Source organism: Cupressus sempervirens, chromosome 1 (assembly GCF_028749045.1).
Source record: "Cupressus sempervirens isolate cs-2001-9-10 chromosome 1, ASM2874904v1, whole genome shotgun sequence".
NCBI classification, from domain to species: Eukaryota; Viridiplantae; Streptophyta; class Pinopsida; order Cupressales; family Cupressaceae; genus Cupressus; species Cupressus sempervirens.
Window position 1 is genome coordinate 732,922,826 of NC_143118.1, and position 17,081 is coordinate 732,939,906.

Sequence of the window (17,081 nt, forward strand, 5' to 3'; positions counted from 1 at the left end):
CCACAAGGCATTCAAAGAACCTTTCCCAACTTATAAAAAAGGAGAGACTTCGAAACTAGAACCCTACAATAAGGTCAACTATACATATTCCAATGATGACAATGTCATTCACATGGTTGAACCTATAGATTCTAAATACTATGATGTTATTACCATAAAGGGCAAGCAAGATAATGACAAACCCAATACACCATTTGTCTTGAGGGGCCCTACTTCCAATGAAATGGATAATGCATCTTTGCAACACTGTGCTAACACTGTTACTTGCTCTCATGCCAAGTTGGTTCTCAAAGGCCCTGCACCTCCTACTTAAAATCCTGAACAACACAAAGACAAAGCCCTTGTTGGTCCATCTGGTAAAGGTGCAAAACCTACAATGAACTTGATCGCAACTAGTTATAGTGTTCTCAATTAGCTAAAATGAACTAATGCTCAAATTTCCATCTTTGAGCTGCTTAAAATCTTGCCTACTCATAGGCAGATTCTGGACAAAGCCCTCGCTGAGGCAAATGTTCCTCAAGATCTTGATCTTGAGCAATTCCAATCCATGGTAGGTCACCTAACCTCACCTTATCTTATGACCTTCTCCAAGGAGGATGACAACTTGCTGAATCACCCACACAATCAGCTTCTACACATTGAAGTTATGATCCATTAGACACGTATTTGTTGGGTACTCATTGATAACGGTGCTAGCCTAAATATTGTCTCTACTACTCTACTTAGACAACTGAATTATTCTGAGGACTTTATCAATCCTTGACAAAAGATCACTATCAAAGTGTATGACAAAGTGGAACGAAAGTCTCTAGGCCTTGTGGTTTTACCCATTCATGTCGGTCCTGTAGAGAGGGATGTCACCTGTCAGGTGCTTGACATTCCCTTGGCTTACAACATTTTGTTGGGACGGTCATGGATACATGAGATGCATGTTGTGCCATCCACATACCATCAATGCATCAAGTTCTCATTTCATGGTTCCAAAGTTGCTATTCCTTCCATTACTAGCTACACCTGCAATATGCTCAAAGCTACGAAAACTTTCGTCCCTGCTAACCATGAGTCCATTGATTATCAAGAAAATAAGCTAAAACAAATTGAGCAATCATTCAAATGAAAAGAAACTAGCATGGGAGAGTATCACATTAAACTAGTGTTGTCATTGACATCTCTCCTAGAGTCTCCTCGACATTATGGGAGACCCTTAGAAGCAAAGAAGCCATTCATGCTGACACCTCAGACCAAGTACAATGGCACTTTTGTTAAGGTTACAGTTCCCTTAGAAGATGAAAGTGAAAATAGAGCCATTACTACATGGCTTTACAGAGAAGAGGCTCTAGTGGACCTAACAGAACAAGCTCGAGAAATCATTCCTAAGAAATATGGACTTGGTCTTAGGCTTACGAAGCATTTTGGTTACAAGGGAACTGGCCCTATTGGGTGCAATAACAATGGCCTAATTGATCCTATCAAAGAAAAAGCTCGAAGCAACAATGATACAACTGGCCTAGGTTTTAAGAAGGTCCCTTTCCATTTGGGATCAAATCAATTCATCCCCAAACCTAAGAGTTCATCTAAAAATGAGTCACAAGCTGAGTCAGATACTCAAGAGGAAGAATCTAATGATGAAGATTCCTACCCTCATCCTATTCCTTATGATCTCACTAAATGCTTTGCTGAGCCAAATGACTTTGTGCCACATGTTAACACTATGGATGATACTAGTGATTCTTCTGAGGACAATACTGAGCAACTCAAATATCATTTAGAAAAGGGAGAATCTAGTCAGTCATGCCGTATTGAGTATTTGTGTAAGAATCCAGAGGATGAAGGTGAGTATGTCCCTATCACTATTGGGGAGTTCTATAGTCTCTCACCATGTAGCACCGATTCTAGATAATATGAGTTTGATTCTCTTTCAGAAGCCACTACTGACAAAGACATTAACCAAGTGTATGTCTATGAAAATAAAATTGAAGTGGGTGAAACATCTAGGGTTAGGTCACATGGGTCTGATCCAACTAGTGTCCTAGAGTCATCAATTCTTTAAATTAGTATTCTGAGGTGTTTGAACACACCTATGGACGAGGTCGTCGTAGGTCTCAAATTGCTAATTCACAGACTTAATGACTATACTATGAATGCAATTGAACCAGCCACTACTCTCTCACTCACACATCTCGAGATTATAGACTAGAACCCCAATGCATATAATGAAGTCCCCACATTCCAGAATGACTATGCTCTCACCTATTACCTAAATGCTATCAAACTTGTAACATCTTCCACCAATGAGCAAAGTGTCAACATGACTGAGGCTAACATCAAATATCTTAATCACACAATTAAAAGAAAAAAATGCAAGAGGTTCGATGGTGAAAACCACATTGTGGTAGTGTCAGATCCCAAAAAAGTAAAAACAAAAGATGTATCCAGGGTGAAAACCTCTCTAAGGTGCCCACAGATGAGGTATTTGATTTCCTTCCTAGTCACTTTCAGGAGAGATCATCAGTGTTAACAGAGCCAATGCAGCCAATTAACCTAGGCACAGAAGAATATCCTCATATGATACATCTGGCGCAATCACTATCACCTGAAGAGAAGGAACAATTCATTGCCTTTTTCAAGGAAAAGAAAATAAAATTTTCTTGGACATATTCTGACATGCCAGGATTAGATCCTAATCTTATCATGCATCATTTGTCCATAGCACTAGGCATCAAACTAGTTAAATAGAAGCTTCAAAAAATGCACCCTCATGTTGCATTGCTCATCAAAGCAGAATTGGAGAAACTCCTAAAGGCTAGTTTCATCCATGCAATTGATTATGTTGAATGGATATCCAATATTTTTCCTATCTCCAAGCATGATAAATCTATCAGGGTTTGTATAGACTTCTGTGATCTTAACTTGGCATGTCCTAAAGATGACCTTCTGCTCCCTAATATTGATATGATCGTGGACATGACAGCTGGCTATGAAATGTACTCACTTATGGATGGTTTTTCTAGATAAAATCAAATAAAAATTACACCAGAAGATCAGGAGAAAATAGTTTTCACATGTACATGGGGAACCTTTTGTTGGAATGTGATGCCATTTGGTTTAAAGAATGCTGGTGCTACATATTAGTGAGTTGTTACTACAATTTTCCATGACATGATACATAGAACCATGGAGGACTACATTGATGATACCTTGGTCAAAAGCACTAAACGCAATACTCATTTGCAAGATTTGGGACCCATCCTAGATCATATGGAAAAATTCAGTCTTTGGCTCAATCCTAAGAAATGTGCATTTGGTATCACATTAGGGAAATTGTTGGTATATATTGTTTCTACAAAATGAATTGAATTAGATCTAGAGAAACTACAAGCGATAATGGACATGCCACCACCTCGAAACATCAGTCAGATGAGAGGACTACAGGGAAGGCTTCAATCTATTCGTAGGTTTATTTAACAATTGGTGGATAGATCACAACCCTTCACAAAGACCTTACATAAGGGTCTAAAATTTAATTAGAGCCAGGATTGTGAGCAAAGCTTAAAATAGATCAAACAATATCTTGTCAATCCACCAATCCTGATGCCTCCTATGCATGGGAAGCCTTTTCTTTTATACATTTCAGCCACTAAAACATCTTTGGGAATCCTGTTGGCTCAGGAAGATAATGACAACAAAGAAAGAGCTATTTATTACTTGAGCAAAACATTGGTCTCTTATGAGAAGAACTACAGCATTATTGAGAAAGCTTTCTTGGAAGCTATCTTTGCATCCTATAAGTTGAGACACTACATGCTTGCCCATACTACACGGCTTGTGGCTAAAATAGATCCACTGAAGTACTTGCTCAGTAAGGCAGCTCTCACAGGAAGATTGGCTAAATGGGTCATGATACTCAGTGAGTTTGACATCTAATATATTGAATGCAAGACTATAAAGGGATGGGCAATTGCAGACCAGCTGGCCAAGGCACCCATACAGAGTCTTCTACCAATGAACATTGATTTCCCAAATGAGTCAATTCTGACACTCATGCACCATACATGGGTTATGTTCTTCGATGGGTCCTTCACACAATAGGGATCAGGTGTTGGATTACTCTTTATTACACCACAGAGATACTCATTGCCCAAAGCGTACAAGATTATGTTTCCTTATACAAATAATATTGCTTAATATGAGGCTTTGATCAATGGCATGAAAATTACAGCTGAATGGAGAGTGGATCAGTTAGACATCTTTGGTGATTCTCAGCTTGTTATCAACCAAGTAAATGATGTGTATCAAACAAAGGATGAGAAACTAATTCCTTACAAGTGCATGGTTAACGACTTGAAGAAGTATTTTGCACACATCAACTTCCAACTTGTTCCACAAGCAGATAATAAAGTAGTTGATGCCATGGCCACTCTGGCCTCCCTACTACAAATGCTTGAAAATGATCTCTGACATGAGTTCTTGGTGGAAGCATTACACTACCCAGCCTATGACACCCTTGATTTTAAGATGATCTATTCTATTATAGGACAAGAATCATCCTGCTACCATCACATCTATTCCTAACTTCATAATCAAACCATTTTGAAAGGTCTGACCCAGAATGAGAAATGTTACCTAATCCATAATGCTTCACATTATGTCATTATTGCTAATAATCTATATAGGAGAGGTCTCGACGGAACACTCCTTAGGTGTTTAGAACTCGACGATTACAAACACACACTAATTGACGTTCATGAAGGCATTTGTGGATCTCATTCCAATGGCTTGACACTAGCTCGCAAACTCCTTGATGTTGGTTACTACTGGCCTAAAATGGAGCAAGAAGCTATTAAGTATGTAGGTCCTAAAAGAAGTGTTAGCTACATGGGAATCTCATTCATGCTCCAGCCAGATAGTTGATTCACTCTACTACAACATCGCCATTTCAATAATGGGCCTTCAACTTGGTGGGGTAGATTCACCCAACCTCTTCTAATGGACATAAGTTCATCATCACGGCTATAGATTATTTCATGAAATGGGTAGAGGCAGTACCTCTCACAATTGCTAATGGAAAAACTATAGTGCTTTTCATCACAAATTACATCATCTGCAGATATGGTGTACCATCCTTAATCATTACTAACAATGGAGGACAATTCAAGAATAAAGACCTCAAGGAATTGTGCAAGAAATTCAAGATCACACAACATTGGTCTTCTATTTATTTCCCTAAAGATAATGGCCAAGAAAAGGCATCCAATAAGGTGATCCTCAAAATTCTTCATCACACAGTCAGCAAATCAAGGAGAGATTGGCATCTCCAGATCAATCCAGCTCTATGGGCATATAGGAAAAGCATCAGAACTCCAACGGGTATGACTCCCTTTGCATTGGTGTATCAGGCGGATGTTGTGCTTCCAATAGAGGTCGAGATTCCTACCTTGATAATCTCTATGAAAGGCCTTATCACTGATGATGACTATAGGATAGCTCGACTTCAAGAGCTTGTGTTACTGGATGAACGACGACAAGTAGCATGTCATCATCTATGAGCATATCAACAAAGAATGGCATGAAGCTACAATTAGAGGGTTAGGCCATGTGACTTCCAACTGGGTGACCTCGTCCTAAGAGAGAACCCTAAGAATCAATAACAGTGAGTGCAAAAGGGAAAGTTTGAACCAAACTAGCTAGGTCCTTACATCATTACTGTAGTATATGAATCTGGAACCTATCAGCTTTCCACAACTAAAGGAGAAGTGCTTAAAGAGATTGTCAACACTCTCCACCTAAAGCGGTTTTATAGTTGATTTAATCTCAGCAAGCTCTCTATACATATCTATATGTCCTTAAAAAAATCATAAAAATTAGAAAAAGTCCTAAAAAAATTGTTACCCTGGTGAAAACCTAGCAAAAGGTGCCTTGGTAACACCAAAAAAAAAGTGAAAAATCAATAATACAAAAACAAAAAAAAGAGAGAAAAATACAAAAAAATTGAAAAAACAAGAAAAGTACCATTGGTGAAAACCTAGAAACAGGCATCATGGTAGCAAAAAAAGTGAAATTTCTACCAAGAAGGTGAAAACCTGGTAAACAAGTGCCTCTTGTTCCCAATGCTCCATCTGGAAGCACATCTTCTGGCTCTCTATATAGTTGCTTCACTGCTTTTCTTGCTTTCCACTCATGTATCCATGGATTGAGTCTTGTCACAGCTCAGGGGCATTCCCTCTTAGTGTCACTCTTTTTGAGATTCTCCTCATAGAATATCCTTCATGACAGTCACCAGTGGTCCTTGTTGTGTCTGCCTACTATCGCTAGTGTCACTATTTTTGATATTCCCCTCATAGGATCTCTTTCATGATAGTCACCAGTGGTCCTCACTGCATTTTCCTACTGTCACCAATGTCACTCTTTTCAAGATTCTCCTCATAGAATCTCTTTTGCAATAGTAACTAGTTGGTTTAGCTGCGTCTGCCTATTGTTGCTTGAGTCATGTCTCTAGATTCTTTTATGGAAGATCTCTCTTGCGTCAATCACCAATCATTTTGGCTGTGTCTGTCTATTGTCACTTAGTCCTCTTTAGGTTCTTCATCATGAAGATTTACTCTTTGACCTCAGTCACCAGTCATTCTGACTGCGTCTACCTACTGTTGTCACCCTACTGAAGAGATTTCTTTCAAATATGTTCTGGACATTGACACTTGACATCAATCCCAAAAACATTGAACTTAAAAATGATATACTTGTTTGGATATGTTGAGCATTTTCTTTTTTTGTTTGGTTTTTCTTTATCATATCTCCTCGAGCAACTTGATGATGTCATCTTCGACTAGAGAAGTAATGACTGGGGGCATGATCTTTTCTTTTCTTTTTGTTTGCAGTTTAGTTCCAATTACTTGACATATTCCTATAAGACAGGTGTCCACTATAAGATCCTCCATCTTGTATTGGATGGCTATGTGTACCTTGACTCCTTTTATACGAATATGCCAATATGTTAGTTCTTCTCCTTGTTTGTTGGAGTAAACTCTTCATGCTACAGTAAATACTGATACTCCTCTTGCTAAGTGAACATACGGGTCACTGCAAGTATACCTAGCACACTTTTGTCTCAGGTTACGAATGCAAGGGTCATTGCAGATAGAATAAATACTGAATACTTAGCATAAGATGGATCTCCTGTGTGTTTGGTGTGTCTGTCATGCAAGCAACATTCAGGTCATCCTAGTGTTTATGCTCTAATGCTTATGTTAACTTGCTATATTAAAAGGGACAAATGTTCTAGTCATTTTGGCTTCTTGTGCCTCGAATGCTTACATTTAATCCCAACAAACCTATAATGTATGTTCTATTCATATTCCCATGATTGCAATGTTAGTGGAAATTGTATAACATATGAGCTTTGTTCTATATCCAGTGATGATAAATTGTTGAGGCTTGGTAACTAGACCTAGGGTTGCATTTAACATAGTCTTGCATTGCATACTTCACTTGCATAAGCATGCGATTCAATTGCAAATCTACTTTCACCTTCTCTGATGAGGGATTGCTGATCTCTTCAAAGAATCATGTTCTTTCATGAACTACACAAATGATTGATTAATCACCCTCTTAGCTACTTTGGCTGCTCAAAAACCATTTTTTGGGATCGAATTTGAAATATGACACACTTAAGTGGCTCAAAAATGCATTTTAAAATTTTTGTGCAATCCAAATTCTTTTGATACTTTTTGATTCATGGAATCTTTTTAACTCAAACTTGGACTTTTGGACCTCAAAATCACTTTGGATCAACTTCCAAATTTCTTCAGATCATTTCTGATCTCTTTATATTTCCTCAGATCATTCCGATCTCTTCAATTTATTCTAATCATTCTAATCTCTTTATCTTTTCTTTAGATTGTTCTAATCTCTTCTACATTCTGTTAATTCTCAAATTTCTTCTCTATCTCATGATATACTGATTCATATCATATTTCTAGTGTGTCATCTTTCGATTTCACTCCCGAGGGGGTAGGATGATTACATCATTAAATACCTATTACTTTGAGCATCTGGTTCCCAGCTTATGTCCTTATCACCTGGGGCATCTTGTTCCCTTCTGTTTGGCATCTTTGCTATCTATCTTATCTTTTGATCAACCTTATAATAGCTCTTCTCAAAGTTTGATGGACAGGCATTGGGATAGTCTAAACCTTGACTCCTGAGGATCAAGCCTCATTCTGGGGATGATTCTATGACTCATGATTGGACCTTGTCATCTCTTATCAATCTTAGGTATCTAGGTGTTCTATTTGGATCCTTGAAGGTTAAGCTCTGTTTTGGAGATAGTCTTCTAAATGCTTTCAATCTTAGGTATCTAGGTTTTCTATTTGGATCCTTGAAGATTAAACTCCATTCTGGAGATAATCTTCTAAATGCTATCAATTTCAGGTATCTAGATGTTATGTTTGGATCCTTAAAGATTATGCTCTGTTCTGGAGATAGTCTTTTAAATGCTACCAATCTTAGGTATCTAGGTGTTCTACTTGGATTCCTTGAGATTAAGCTCTATTTTAGAGATAGTCCTTAAAAGCTTATCAATTGGTCTTCATGTCATCAACTTCATAACCAAACTCATCTTCGCATCATGCTTTCTAATTTTCTTTGAATTGAACGTGTTTCTCGCACATTCATTCAAAGAGGGGGAAAATGTAATACCCCAAAATTGGTTCATTGCCATGGTACCAATTCTGGTCTATTTCTGACCAATCCTAAAGTCCTATTCCATTAGGCAAATTCTTATTCGACTACTCACTACTTGACTTAATTGTCAGATGCAGAAAACCCTAATCTGCATTCATCATGCTTATTATTTAATTCCTATAGTATTTACTCATATTAGTCACATTAAACCTATTGATTAATATTTAATTTAATTACTAAGTATTTATACTTTAATTAAATTAAATTATATCCTAAGGCTAATGTACTATGGAATTAAATTTATTTAATTTAATAAATGTTCCTATTTTAATTAATTTAATTAAATAGAGAACTTACTTCTAACCAATTAAATAAATTTATTTAATTAAATGGGAAGTCATTCCTAATTAATTAAATGAAGTTATTTAATTAAATAAAAAAATGTCTCTAATTAATTAAATAGAATTATTTAATTAAATAGAAAAGGTAATTATGAGAGCATATCTGATTTTATTAAATTAAATATCTCACCAAAATCTCTCTTCAGTTCAAAAAAGGAAATTCCCAGTTCACTGCTGATCAAATTAGAAGTGACCCAGATCACTTGCTTTTACACTAAAGTCTATCTGAGTTGACTAACTCTTACACTCAGATCTCAGTTAGTTAACTCCCTTTATTTTGGGAATCTTCCTTTATGACTAAACTTCACCTTTGATCCTAATCGTTGATTGAAATCAATCTCAACCATTGATGGATTCTATGAAAATCTATATAAGAGACCCTTCTCTCTTCATTTCAAGGAGAGGTTAAATGAGAATTTGCATTGAATCACTGTTGGATTGTACATTCATTTGAGCTCATTATTTTCATAAGATATTCATTTTCTAGTTTAATCTCATTTAACATAATATGCATACATTTTAGCATAATCTTATTTTACATGTTCTTAGATTAAACATGCATACTCCATCCTAGATTAATCTGCATTCTCATATAGATCAGTCACATTTTCTTTTAAATCCTTCATTCGTAGAGGATTTGGTTGCTTAAACACCTCAAATCTAAGGATATCTGATAAGCAAATCCCTCTAGATAGAAGGCAACAGGTCACCTTGCCGGATGATTTTTGGATGAACAATCCAATGTTCATTTCAGAATGAATTCACAAATAAAGACCATGTTGAAGTGTGTGTGTTAGCATAGGCCACATATTCATGCATACATTTTTCTTGTCATAAAAACTTCCTACCCAACTAGCATCTATGAATGTTGTCAAATCAAAATAGGCTCCTTTTTTGTACAATAATCCATAGTCTTCATTACCCATTAAATACCTCATAATTATCTTCATTTCCATCATGTGATTTTCTTTAGAATTTTATGAGAATCTTTCCACCATACCAATTGTTAATACAATATCAGGCCTTGTGTGCACTACATATTGCAATTTTTCAATCAATGATCTATATGTGGTCTAATCTACCTCTTTGGAATCATCATTTTTGGAAATCTTATGTCTAGACATAGGTGTCTAGACCATACAATGCTTATTGTAATTTACAGACCATGTCATTTTTTCTAGGATCCACAAAACCTTTAGGTTATTCTACGTAAACTTCCTTTTCAAGAATGTAGATTTTACATCCATTTCATAAACTTTAAATCTTTTATGTGCAACATAAGAAAGTAAAGTTTTAACACCTTCTAATCTAGCAACAAGAGAAAAAGTTTCACCATAATCAATGCCTTCTTCTTGAGAATAACCTTTTCATACTAACCTTGATTTGTTTTTGGAGACTTCTCCATCTTCATTCAACTTATTTCTAAAAATCTATTTTGTGTCAATTACATTTTTATCCTTGAATCTAGGTCCCTATCTATTATATTTCTTCATTCATAGCTTTAATCAAACTTTCATTATCCAAAGAATCTTTTACTAATCTAAATTTAAATTTAGCAAGCAAACATGTACTTTTAACTTGTTTCTTGTCATCATTCCATCTAACTTATCTCCAATGATCTAATTAGGTTCATGGTGCCTTTTGACATGTCTTGCTAGCATAGGTACTTTGGATTTAGAATTTGTTCCACTAACCTCACCATGATCTTCTATATTAAGCTTGAGTCCCATTGTCTATGACTCAGGTCCATCAAACTTGATTTTCTTTGGCAGTAGCTTGATAGCTTTTGACTATGACTTGGGTCCTTTAGACTATGACACGAGTTGCACTGGTTGCAACTTATTAGCTTTTGGAGATTTTGGGGACTCAGGAGTTGAAGTCTTCTGACTTCCAATTTGATTTGGCAATGTATTAGGTTCATAGTAGACAAACCTTCTATAATCCTTAAGTTCTTTGTTGCTTTCTTCTTTACTCTTTATCCAAACTCATCAATTCTCACATGTGCACTTTCTATGATCTTATGAGTTGACAAATTCAATAATTTGTATGCTTTGCTTCTGTAGGAGTATCCTAGGAATATACCTTCATCACCTTTGATATCAAATTTACCTTTCCTAGATTCCTTCAAGATATAACATTTACTAGCAAATACTTTTAACTTACATTAGGTTTGTATCCACACCATAGTTCATAAGGAGTTTGATTTTAGTCTTTCTTCAACTATACTTTGTTCAAGGTATGCATTGTAGTATTGATTGCTTCCTTCCATTATTTTATTGCAACACTCTTTTCTATCATTAAAGTTCTTGCATAATCAATGATGGATATATTCCTTCTTTCAACTATACCATTCTGTTGTGGTGTACGAGGGGCTGATACATGTCTCTTAATTCCTCTTTCAATGTAGAATTCATTGAACTCATTAAAAATGAACTCACGACCTCTGTCTAATCTCAAACACCTTATTTACTTTCCAGTTTCTTTCTCTACTCTTGCCAGATACCACTTGAATTTATGAAATTCTTTAAAATTTTCTTTTAGATACATTATAGTTATCATTCTAGAATAATCATCAAAAAAAAGAATAAAGTACTTATCTCCACCATAACTCTCAATTCCAATAGGTTCACATAAGTCTGTATGAACTAGTTCTAAGACTTCTTCAGAATGATAGTCCTTACTTTTGAAACTTGTCTTTCCCATCTTACCAATTTAACAATTTTTGCATAGGCCCATATCAAGTTTCGTTAGGTTAGGAATACCTCTTACTCTTTTCTTCTTTCTTATCTTGATTAGATTATCAAAGTCCACATGACATAATATGTTGTGTCATAACTAGCTTTCTTCTACTTGAGCAATAAAACATGAATTTTCCCTGAGATCTAGGTAGAATAGATTACCTTTTGTTTATTTTCCAAACCCAACCCTCTTTTCTTTTCTATCTAGTAGTTTGACCTTCCCATTCATTACTTTTACCTTGAATCCAATGTTATTCAAATGTACCAAACTCAGTAGATTATGCTTTAGTCCTTCAACTTAATAAGAATTATCACATCTAAGTTCATTGGTTAGTGAGAAACAAGCTTTTCCCTTTATGTAGCATGGTTCATTGTTTCCAAACCTCACACTTCCACCATCATAATATTCCATATATTCAAAATTTGTTTTGTCACTAGTCATATGATGTGAGTAGCCACTATCAATAATCCATGTTCATTTTTTCTAACATGAGAGATAAGTGTCATTTTATCTCCTTCATCATCAAATTCATCTTTTAAAGAAATATATACCATTTCATCATCTTCACTACTATCTGAATATTTAGCCATAAAACAAGATTTCTTACCTTTGTCCTTATAGTGTTTGTAGTTCTTAAAATCCTTCTTTCCTTTGTACTTTTTGTGCCTCTTCTCATCTTTATCTTCTCTATTTGGACATCTTGTAGCAATGTGTCCAACTTCTTTACAAGAGAAATGGATTAAAAGAATCTTTCCTTTAAAATTATCTTTGCCTTTGGGATATCTTCTTGTGAGAAATGCCTTAATAGTTTCAAGATCATTGCTAGAACTATCTTCCTCTTAACTTTTAGATTCCTTGGTTTTTGACTTTTTGGCTTTCTTCTTGAGTAATAACTTGGCTTCAAATGTAGACTCAATATTCCTAGAACTAGGAACATAATTATCATAGTTATCTAGCTCAAATGTTTTTAATCATTCAACTACTACATCCAATGTTATGTCATTCTTTGGATTGCATCTCATTTCTTGAATGTTGATAGTCTATTTGCAAATATAGGAAGAAGTGTTCTAAGAAATTTACTTATCAGTGTTTCATCTTTAATATTTCCTCCTGAAGCTTTGATAGCACAAACATTGGCTTTGATTATGTCACTATATTTTGCAATGTTCTCATCTTCTCTCATATTTATTTGATCAAATTGTCCTCTAAGACTTTCAGCTTTAGCTCTTCTTACATTATCATCTCCTCCACAAATGGCTTTTACCTTGATCCACATTTCATAAGCAGTTTTATAGTCTTTGAATTTGAGATTGTTGGAAGCATGACTGGTGATGATATTTCTATGGGGGAGTATTGTAGATATGTTAGTATGATGATATGTTACATTCATGACTAAGTTTGTCATTGATATCAACATAGTAGGTTTTTATTATATCTAATACAAGAATAATGTAAAGATCAAGTTGGTATGGATGGCTAGTTGAGTATTCTAACTATCTGAGGTTATGGGAAATACTTCTAAGTATCTAGTATATGAAGTTAGTGGAAATGATAATTTTGGAAGAAGTTATGTAAGTTTTGGTGATATATATTCTAAGATAGAGTTTATAGAAGCCTGTTCTAGTAAACCTATTATATCTCTTACCAAAATTGTTATTTTGAGAATCAAGGTTGAGGATGTGAAGAAGAAATATTGGTGATGACATGGCTAAACTTTCTTGTCATAATATTATGTGTACAGAAAGATATTCAAGTTGTAATGCAAAAGATTAATGGTATTGCTAAGTGTAACGTGTTCTTAATGTGGTCTTATAATGATTAATTGAGAAGGTCTAGCAGCTGAATTAGGGAATTTTTTTATGGACTCAGTATAAAGGAAGGACACTTTTCTTTATCATGGATAGTTGAATATGACATGAAGAAGTAATCATAAGTAATAGAGAGAGTGGAATGCAAAGTTGAGTATAGCAGAGTGGAAGTGAAGAAAACTTTATTACTGAGGTTTTGCTAAGTGATCTAAGGTTTGATATTTATATCTAAGGTTACCTCTTCTACAAGGTCTAAAAATGATTGGTTTGGTTGATAGAACAAGGGAAAGAAGAACATAATAGTAAATTTCATGTTTGAGCAGTGAGCTCTTCTTGTAGTTGAAATTTCATGTTTGGGTAGTGGGCTCTTCTTGCATACATTGTACTACCACTACTAATAGGGTTGGAATCTCCTAATAGGGATTTAAAGTCTCTTAACAGGGACTCATATGTACTAAATGTTGTAATAGACTACTAATAGAGTCCATCCTCTAACAAGGAATATTTATATTAGTACATCATCTTGTGGGCATCATTCCCACTAGGGTTTTCCCTCTGATCAAAGGTTTCCCTAGTTAACATATCTAGTGTAATTGTCTATGTGTATCTTATTATGTTTGATGTTTACTTTGGTTGAATGGTTAAGTTTTTTTTAAGAAGATAAATATTTTAATTATTAGATAATTGATTCAATCCCCCACCCTCCCAGTTATCTTGGTGGACTATTATTTCTAACAATTGGTATTAGAGCATCAAGTCCTTGAAGATAAAGTTTAACAACTTTGGGATATCCATGGCAAGCATGTTAAGGGGATATAGTCCTACATCTGACAAAAGAAATTTCAACACCTGAATGATGAAAATTCTTGGTGAGTTATTAGATTTGTGCAAAGAGAAAAGTATTGAGTTTTCAAATGTACAATCATTCTATTTTATTCAGGGGAATAGAAGCACAAGCGAAGATAGATCCAGATTAGAAGAAAGATAGAGGAAGGTATTAATCTACTTACAAAGAGATAACCAAAAGGTATGAAAAATTTGGTTTGTTGGACATGTAAATAATTTGGTCATTTTTCAAGTAGATGTTCTAAGAGATTGAGGAAAGATAGAAAGAATCTACTTTCTGATAAAGTTGAAGAATTTAGAGAAAGTATGGAAGAATCCTTGAAATATTGTGTTAATGAGTCTAGATTAGTTAATGAAGAGCAAGTATCAGAAGAGACAACTTTGGTAACTATTATGGAAAGTGAAAATGTGAGAATTGATGAGAAATTTAGGATACAAGAGAGAATAATTTATTATAATTCAGATAATGGTGTTGTTACTAAGCCAAGGAATGATGAAGTATTTCTTAAGACTAACAATTATTTACAGAATAAAGGAGAGCCAAGGTCAGAACAAAGCTTAGAACCTTCAGTAGAAGGAAGAGTTGAGATAGAAACTCCTACTTTGGGAAAAAATATGATAAAGAATCACCCATCCGAGCATATCATTAGAAGAAGAGATAAAGGTGTGATGAAAAGAAGCAAAGTCAGTGAAGAACTATGTTTGATAGCTCAAGTTGAATTTAAAAATGCAGATGAAGCATGTAAAGATGATTATTGGAAACAAGCTATGAAAGAGGAATTGGATCAAATAATAAAGAATGAGACATGGGAATTGGTCCCCAGACCAACAGACAAAAATGTGATAAGAACTAAATGGGTATTCATGAACAAGATGAATGAACAAGGAAAAGTTATAAGAAAAAAGGAAATATTGGTATGTAAATGTTACTCATAGCAAGAAGGAATAGACTATGATGAGACTTATGCTCCGGTGACTAGACTAGAAGTAGTAAGATTATTGTTAGCCTATAGAGCACAAAAGAAATTCAAAGTGTATTAGATAATTGTCAAGTTAGCATTTCTAAATGGAGAACTTGAAGAAGAAGTGTACATTGAGAAGCCTAAAGGTTTTCCTTTGACAAATGATAAGGACATAGTATGAAAACTAAAGAAAGCACTGTATGGCTTGAAGCAAGCACGTAGAACCTAGTATGCAAGGTTGGACAAGAATTTGACAAATCTTGGATATAGCAAAGGTATGGAAGATAGTAATCTATACTAGAAAGAAATTGGTGATGGTTTGATGATTTTGGTAATATTTGTTGATGATATCATATTTGGAGGAAGCGATGAGGAAAGTAAGAAGTTTGTAGAAGAAATAAAAAAATAATTTGAGATAAGTATGATAGGAGAAATGAAATATTTTCTAGGATTGCAGATTGTATAGAATAAAGAAGGAATCTTTATTTCTCAAACTAAGTATTTGAAGGATTTACTAGAAAGGTTTGGTTTGGAAATAGGAAAATCCATCGGAACACCTATGGTAATTGGACACAAGTTATCTACAAAGGATGAGATACCTACTGTTGAGCAAAAAAAGTACATATCTATGATCAAAGGATTACAATATCTAACTCACACAAGGCTGGATATAGAAAATCTAGTTGGAATTTTTGCAAGATTTCAAGCTGATCCTAGAGAAGCACATTATGTATAATTCAAAAGCATATTTAGATATCTAAAAAGAATATTTGAGTTCAGATTGTGGTGTGACAAATCTATGGATTATACTCTAAGTGCTTATACTAATGTTGATTGGTTAGGCAGTATGGATGACAGGAAGAGCACCAGTGGTGGAACCTTCTTTCTTGGAGGAAGATTGGTTTCTTGGCTAAGCAAGAGGCAAGATTGTACATCACAAAGTATAGTAGAAGTAGAATATGTTGTAGCAAGAAAATATTATAATCAAGTTGTTTGGATGAAGTAGATGCTGAAGAATATAAGGATATAAATTAGTGAACTTGTTGTCATACATTGTGACAACACAAGTACAACAAATATGTCTAAGAATTTACTGTTGCATTCGAAGACCAAGCACATTTCTATTAAGTATCACATGTTGAGAGAGAAAGTTGTAGAAAAGGAAATTAGATTGGAGTATGTGAGCACTAAAGAGTAGATTACAGATATATTCACTAAGCCTCTTTCCAAAGAGACTTTTGAGTATTTTCAAGGTATTCTAGTGGTTATGCCCCTTCCTACGTCAAAGTAGAAGATGCAATAGTGCATCAATCTAGTGCAATAGAGCACTATTTTTTCTCTAGACTAAATGTTGATATTTCCTATATGGGGGAGTATCTGTGATGGAAAAATTAATCTAGGACTCTTGTTGAATGTTGTTTTTAACAGTGTCTTTTGACACTTGAGCTAGTAAGAATTAGTTGTGGCAAAGTTTGATGGTTGTTGAAACCTTTAACATTAATGTTGATGGGGGAGAAGTTTTGCATGAAAAACATCATGTGAGAAGATCATGAGGAGAAGACAAGCAAGAAAAATTATAGCATAGAATGATAGTTTGACAGAAAGCGCATTGAGGTATATCAATGGGTGAGAATGATTGATGAAGA